Consider the following 8,428-nt stretch of genomic DNA (forward strand, 5'->3'; position numbering starts at 1 on the left):
TTTACGTTTTTTTGGCTGTCACTTTCTATATTCCATCATATATGACTACAATTATTGCAAACGTCGGACAAGGTTACCATTCCCAAACATATTCCACGTGGATGATAAATCAAGCAATAGTTGAAAAATATGTGAAAAACAAAAAACTTGTATCGACCATTGTCATGTTGACCATAAGCACTGTCTGCCTTTTACCTGCCCACCATTAGACCATGTCGACCATATGGTGTCGACCTATTGACTGTCTATCTAGACCCATTTTGGCAGTTATGGCTCCGATATCAGGATTTTGGTACTTACCGATAAATCCCTTTCTCCTTCATCCACTAGGGGACACTGGAGCGCAGTTACAATGGGGAGATGATAGGCAGTAACTGGGAGCTGGCACTTTAAAACTCTAACACTGTGGCTAGCTCCTCCCCTACTATGTCCCCCCTCCAAGCCAGTCTACATAAAACTGTGCCCGAGGAGAGCTGGAATAAACAAACGTTAAAGTAGAGGAGGTTAACGCCGCCATGTAAACCAGGATAACAACTAAACAAACCTGGAAACTTAACCAAACAAACGGTTAACCTGAACCAAACAAGCAGTCACATAGTGATCTGCAAACCGTTAAGCGAAAAAGGAGGAAACAGCACTGGGTGGGCGTCCAGTGTCCCCTGTGGAATCGGAGAAAGGGATTTATCGGTAAGTACCAAAATCCTGATTTCTCCTTCATCAACTAGGGGACACTGGAGCGCAGTTACAATGGGTACGTCATAGAGCTCCAAAGACAGGAGGGAGAGCGCTGAGAGTCCTATAAAACCGCTCGGTCAAACTGCGAAGCAGAGGCCGCAAAAGTGTCAAACCTGTAGAATTTGACAAACGTATGTCGGCCCGACCAAGTAGCCGCCCAACAAAGTAGTCATGGAGATCCCGCGGGCAGCCGCCCACGAGGGCCCCACAGAGCGCGTAGAGTGCGCTGAAATTGAAGACCGGGGTTCCCGAGAAGCTGCTAAATAAGCCTGTCTGATGGTCAGCCGAATCCATCGGGACAAAATCTGCTTAGAAGCTGGCCAACCATGGCGGGCAGCATCGTAAAGAACAAATAAAGAGTCCAACTTCCGAATAGCCGAATTCCTATCCACATAGATCTTGAGCGCCCTGACAACGTCCAATGATCTCGAATCCGGAGAGTCCACCGAGAGGGCCGGAACCACAAGTGGCTGATTGATGTGAAAATCGGACACCACCTTAGGTAGAAAAGACATGCGAGTACGGAGCTCGGCCCTATCCGCATGAAACACCAGGTAAGGCGGTCGACAAGAGAGAGAGACCCAAGTTCTGACACCCGTCTGGCCGAAGCCAGAGCCAGGAGAAGGACCACCTTCCAGGTGAGATATTTCATCTCCACCGACTCCAGAGGCTCAAACAACGAAGACTGCAGAAAAGAGAGGACCAGATTGAGGTCCCATGGTGCTGTTAGAGGGCGAAAGGGAGGATGTATCCGAAGAACCCCCTGAAAGAAAGTCTTAACCTCTGGCAGCAAGGCTAATTTCTTCTGGAAGAAAACCGAAAGAGCAGAGACATGCACCTTTAGCGAACCCAGTCGTAGTCATGCCGAGAAACCCGCCTGCAAAAAACTGAGAAGGCGGGCCAAGCGAAAAACTGAAGGAGAAAACGCTCAACGTTCACACCAGGCTACATAAGCCTTCCAAATGCGGTAGTAGTGAGACGATGTGACTGACTTTCTAGCCCGAAGCATAGTAGGTATAACTGTACGAGGAATCCCCTTCCTTTTCAAGATGGCCATCTCAACAGCCACGCCGTCAAACGTAGCCTGCGTAAGTCTGGATAAAGAAAAGGACCCTGTTGTAGCAGATCATCCCGTAGTGGCAGGGGCCAAGGCTCGGCTACTGACAACAGGTGGAGTACCAAGCCCTGCGCGGCCAATCTGGAGCCACCAGGAGGGCCAGAGTGTTTTCTCTCTTGATGCGTTGTAGAACCCGAGGCATCAACGGGAAAGGAGGAAAGAGGTAAACGAACCGGAAATTCCAAGGAGCCGTGAGGGCATCCACGCCCGCCGCCGCCAGGTCCCTCGTTCGAGACTAATACAGAGGCAGCTGATGGTTCAGGCGGGACGCCATGAGGTCGATCTGTCATTTTCCTCACCGGCGGACCAGCTGTCAAAACACCTGGGGATGGAGTGACCACTCTCCCGGGTGCATGTCCTGTCGGCTGAGGTAATCGGCTTCCCAATTGTCCACTCCTGGAATGAATATCGCCGAGAAGGACAGAGCATACTCCTCCGCCCAGAGAAGGATGTTGGTGACCTCCCTCATCGCCGCACGGCTGTGAGTGCCGACCTGATGGTTGATGTACGCTACCGTCATGGCGTTGTCGGACTGAACTCTGACCACTCGACCGCGCAGCAGGTGATGTGCCTGAAGTAGAGCGTTGTATACCGCCCTCAGTTCGAGAATGTTTATGGGGAGAGCGGATTCGTGAATCAACCAGCGCCCCTGAAACCGATGTTCGAGGGTCACTGCCCCCCAGCCTCTCAGACTTGCGTCTGTCGTGAGGAGAGTCCAATCCCAAACGCCGAACCGCCTTCCTTCCAACAAATGCGCCGACTGGAGCCACCAGAGAAGCGACGACCATGCCTTTGGAGATAGCGTCACCCGCTGATTAAGGAACAGATGAGATCCCGACCACTGATGTAGAAGACACAGCTGGAACGGTCGAGAGTGGAAGCGACCGTACGGAAGAGCTTTGAACGCCGCTACCATCTTTCCCAGAAGGCGAATGCACAGATACACTGACACCCGACGGTGTCGAAGTACCGATCTTACCAGCGTCTGCAGAGACAGGATCTTGTCCTGAGGAAGGAAAACCCTCTGACAGACCGTGTCGAGAATCATCCCCAAAAACAGCAACCGTTGTGAGGAGCATAAGTGAGACTTCGGGAAGTTCAGGATCCCCCCGTGCCGAATCAGAAGGTCCTGTGTTATCCGGATATTCTGAAGTAACAGGTCTGCAGAGCGTGCCTTTATTAGCAGATCGTCCAAATAGGAGACAATCGTCACACCCTGCTTCCGAAGTAGGGCCATCATGACCGCCATGACCTTTGTGAACACTCTGGGAGCAGAAGAGAGACCGAACGGAAGGGCCTGGAACTGGAAATGAGCGTCCTGTATCGCGAACCGGAGAAAAGCCTGATGAGGAGGCCAAATGGGAACATGTAAGTATGCATCCTTGATGTCTAAGGACGCCAGAAACTTGTTTTGTTCCAACCCCGCAATAACAGACTGGAGGGATTCCATCTTGAACTTGAATACCCTCAAATATGGATTGAGATCCTTCAAGTTCAGGAATGGCCTGACCGAGCCGTCCGGCTTTGGCACGAGAAACAGGCTTGAGTAATAGCCCTGTTTCCGATGATGAGAGGGAACAGGGATCAGTACCTCTGCAGATAGAAGCTTCTGGACCGCTGCCTGCAAGGCAACTCTTCTATTGTCGGAAACTGGTAAACCCGTGGTAAAAAAAACGCTGGGGCGGTCGGGCCTGAAAATCGAGCTTGTAACCGCAAATGATGAGATCCCTGACCCAAGCATCTGGACAGGACTGTACCCAGACCTCCCTGAAATCCCACAGACGAGCTCCCACCCTGTGGTCTCCCAGGTGGGAGGGAAGCCCATCATGCGGTAGTAGCGGTGGAGGACTTAACCTCTGACTGGGTTGAGGCTGTGGAATCTCTGCCTCTACCCCTATGGCAACGGGAGGCGGAAGCTCCTCCCCTGGCCTGGCCTCGAAACCTGGAAGGGGCACGAAATGATCGAAAGGAGGGACCCCTATATGGCCTGCGAGGGGCTGGAGCAGCAGAAGGAAGATAAGTCGACTTACGGGAGAGGTCCTGTTCGGTAAGGGTCTGGATGCCTGGATTTCTCAGGCCACTGGACGCCTGAGAAATCCAGGCATCAAGACCCTTACCGAACAGGACCTCTCCCGTAAAGGGAAACGCTTTTGCTGCCCTTTTGGACTCTGTATCCGCCTGCCTCTGCCGCAGCCAGAGAGCCCTGCGGGACGAAATTGCTAAAGCGGAAATCCTAGCTCCGAGAATACAGATGTCCTTGGAAGCCTCGCAAAGATAAAGGGGCTGATTCACGGATGTGTTCCAACAACTGTATCATTTGATCCGCAGGCAAATCGTCACGAATTCTAAAGGACAATTGCTCCGCCCAAGCTTCCATCGCCTTGTTGACCCAACAACCTACCTGCGCCGGGCGATGTAATACCCCCGCCGCCGAGTAAATAGTCTTCAAGGTGAATTCTAAACTTCCTATCCGACGCCTCCTTAAGCGAAGTTGCTCCAGGAACCGGCAGAACCGTCTTCTTGGACAGATGAGACACCGAAGGTTCCATAATCGGAGAGGTCTCCTAACGCTTCCAGCTATCTGCGGGAAAAGGATAGGAAGACAAAATTTTCCTTGATACCTGAAACTTCGCGTCTGGATGTTTCCAGGCTGCCGTTATGAGCGCATCTAGCTCCTTCGAAACTGGAAAAAAAGAGTCACCGGCAAGCATTGGTTGGTGCCAAACCTTGAAGGGCGTAAGGCGTCCTGCTCCGTCTCTTCCACTTGTAATACTGAGCGAATAGCAGTAATAAGAGCCTCTATACGCTGAGCTACTGGTTCAGAGTCCTCATACACCTGATCGTCATCAGTATCCTGTATATCTACCACCGCCTCATCTAATTGAGGCATATCATCATCAGAATCCTGCAACACAGAAGCTAGCAATCTCTTTTTAGAAGCCTTTGGGGGGGACGGACGGGGACGACTAAAGGACGGGGCTTGGGAAGGGATTACAGCCCTAGAGAGCCCTTCAATTGATTTTGCCAGGGAAATAGCCCATGCTGGTTCCGGCACCGGGGCAAGCTGTCGGAAACGGGCCGCCACTCTATCTCCCCGAGAGGCCTTCAGTTCCCCAGTCAACAGGGACATAACCTCTGTGAGTTATGTTGTCCAAACAGGGATGCTCTGGGGTTCTGATGAGGGCTGAGCAGAAGGCTCTGGACCCACCATTCTCACATAAAAGGGAGTTATCAGCCTGTCCCTGTTTTTGTGCTGCCTTGGAGCCTATAACAGCCATGGCAGGTCCTAGCACCTGTCACCCTCCCCCACACAAACACAGCAATAGGCAGAAGGGGGGGGGGGGGGGGGGGGGGAGAGAGCAGGGAGAAGCGCAGCCACAGCAGCCCTATCTATCCTGCATGCTACTGTGCAGTGTCAGGCAGCAATAATAAAGCATAGGTGCCCCCTGTCCCCACCATAACTATCTCACTGTGACCGGAGACGAAGCCTCTCAGCGTCTCCTTTCTGCGCTGCAGCCTTGTAAAATGGCCGCCAGCGCGCGCTGAGCCCGGCGGAGCAGAACGGGACTAAGCTCCGCCCCACCGGTAAAGGCGCCATATTCAAACTTGCATTGCGCCTCCAGCGGTATCCCCGTGCCGGCTCTGTGAGCCGCGCTGAGCGTGGATCTGTGCGGGGGGAGTGGGGGTGTGAGCCGTGGCCGCCGAGACCAGAGCTAAGAGCGGGGGGAGAGGGGGACCGGCGCAGCTTTGATGTGCATACATGTCCCTGCTGTTAGTGAGCAGTAGATAATATAATAGCTACCAGAGTGCTCAGAATAAAAGTACAGCTTTTTACTCACCGCTGCTGCTGCTCTTGGTGTAGTGACCCTGACACGCGCCGCACGCAGCGGTGTCCGGCCGCATATACTTACCGCTGTCGTAATCTCGACAGAGCGGCCTCGACACGCGCCGCACGCAGTGGTGTCCGGCCAGCTCCGGAGAGCTGTGTGTCTCCTTCAGCCGGGGCCCATCCCGAGCCGCCGGCAGCTGCGATGGGACCCCGCCGGCAGCTCCCGCAGTGCAGACTGGCAGAGGCAGAGCTGCCAGTCTGTGAAAAAAGAAAAGAAAAAAAAATGCAAGAGGAAACCCAAGAGTGACCAGCTCCCTTGGGCACAAAACAAAGACTGGCTTGGAGGGGGGACATAGTAGGAGAGGAGCTAGCCACAGTGTTAGAGTTTTAAAGTGCCAGCTCCCAGTTACAGCCAACTATTTCCCCATTGTAACTGCGCTCCAGTGTCCCCTAGTGGATGAAGGAGAAAATTATTTCCCCGATATTCAGGCAGGCAATATTCAACATCTTTGCTTTAAAAGGCAGACCACCACCTTAGGTATTTTTTTTTTTTCACCCCTTTTTTGAGCCTACTTTGCTACTGTTTGTGCTGTTTTAATTTCTACATTGCAGTACACACATGTATATTAAATAAAAAAAATAAAAAATAAATCCTTGTAATTAAACAGTGTGCAACCTTTGCCTTTAAATTTTTTAAAAAAAAGCGCATAAAGTTTAACTCCTCCGACAAAACATACAAACAAATGATAACTGAAAAAAAAAAAAAATCTCCAGTTCAGAAATAATCTCCCATGTATTTACTGCAAACATCACTGGTTTCTTTAGAACAATTGACACAAGAAAATCAACATAATAGCTTTTAGAACACAATTGCTAGAAAGTAAACTGTAAAATGATGTGTGATAAGTGACCTGCTAACGCCACCACAAAAAAAAAAAAAAAACACATAGCAGCTATAGTTTTAGTAGCAACCTACCTTTGCAAAACAGAAACATTAGGATTATAATGTAACTTAATTTACTTTTAAAATCAGCACTTGATAAGGCACATTTCAATCTATTTTCCATATTCCTTCACGTAATGCAAAAAATGTGATATAGCTGAGGGTCTTCTATATATGTGTATCAACTGTATTTCTGTAGCTTAGCATCTATCCTATCTGTGAAGATGATAGTGATCATATAGAACAGAGGTAGCCTAACTGTCGATTGCGATCTACCGGTAGCTCGTGGGATCCTGCGGGTAGATCGCGACCAACTCATAAGCCGCCTCTAAACATTCCCAGTGATGCATTGTCCGAGTGCTTGGCTGACGTCACCCGCGATATGGGGAGGCTGTGTGCCATCTGGATGATGGATCCAGTTTTATCCAGTCAGCAGTGGCGGGAAGCAGGACTCGGGAGCAAGCACAGCGTGACAGCGGGGAGCCTCTGAAGCAAGCCAACCAGCGGGGAGCCACTGAAGCCAGCCAGCCAGCGAGCGTAAGGTCTTCAAAGCGGTCTGTTATAAACTGGGAGGGGGGGAGGCAATACAGTATGTTGCACAGCTGGTGCTTCTGCAGTGGTAGTGGGAGGGGAGGTATTCTGCACGAGAGTATCTGCACAAGGGGGGTGGGGGGATGTCACAGCAGGCTGATCTGCACTGGGAGGGAGTAGTCTGCACAGGTGGGGTATTGCACAGGGGGCTGTTCTGCACACAATCATGACAACACTGTATTTATTAATATTTATTTTATAATGTGGACATTAGTATTGGTGCTGTTATTTAATGTTGTCATTACTAATGCTATTTTTAAATGTGGTAGTGTTCTTTGATGGCGTCATTCTTAATGCTATTTTTAAATGTGAGCGTAGTTATTGGTGTTATTATTTGATTACATCATTATTAATGCTATTTTTAAATGTGTGCATTATTATTAGTGGTGTTATATGACGGCCCCCAAGGCTGTGCAAAGTAAAAATGAATCATCGCTCTATGCGGAGTGGCCAGTGAGTATTTCCTTTTTCCTAGAACACAATGACCTGCAGATGATAAGTGGGACTCGCTCTTGGCAGCCATGGGACCACAACAGAGAGAGTCCCACTCGCCCTTACCAATGAAGGAACTAACCCCCTTTTTTTTCTTTTTTTTTTTACAATTGCCTAATGGGAATGGATGTTAATGTACTGTATAGTAAAATCATTCTGGACGTGGCTTGGCAATAAATCAGCTTGTAATATTTATAGTTCATTAGACGCCTATGAATAGAATAGGTTGGCAGTGCAGTTACTGTAAGTATGACATACCTGAGGGTATGCTATGACATCACTGGGGGTGTAGTAAAACTGTTGTTTCAAAATACAAGAGAACTGGCACAGGGGAGAGCACACAGAAGAAGAGGAGATCACAAAACTATCACTAGCACAATTAAGGACAATTGAGATTAAAATGCCCATAAATCACATCCACTGTATATACTGCATTTCAGAGGGGGAAAAAAAAATACAAACAGTATCCACATAGTGTAGGTATTCTGGGCACCAACAACAAGTAAGGCTGTTTCACGTACAGATTCATCAGGGGTGAGCGTAATGTACTCATAAATCACCTCTGCTCCTGGAGCGAGATGAGGGGTGGGGGGCAAGGAATCTAATCACAGCCAGCAGCATCTGTAATCAGTATGTGATGGGCACATGCTGTGCAAGTATGGGGTTTTGATTTAGTTAAAAACATTAAAAAAAAAAAAAGATTCCCTCCTAAATACACAAA

The sequence above is a fragment of the Pseudophryne corroboree genome, chromosome 3 (genome assembly GCF_028390025.1).
Source record: "Pseudophryne corroboree isolate aPseCor3 chromosome 3, aPseCor3.hap2, whole genome shotgun sequence".
Classification (NCBI taxonomy): Eukaryota; Metazoa; Chordata; class Amphibia; order Anura; family Myobatrachidae; genus Pseudophryne; species Pseudophryne corroboree.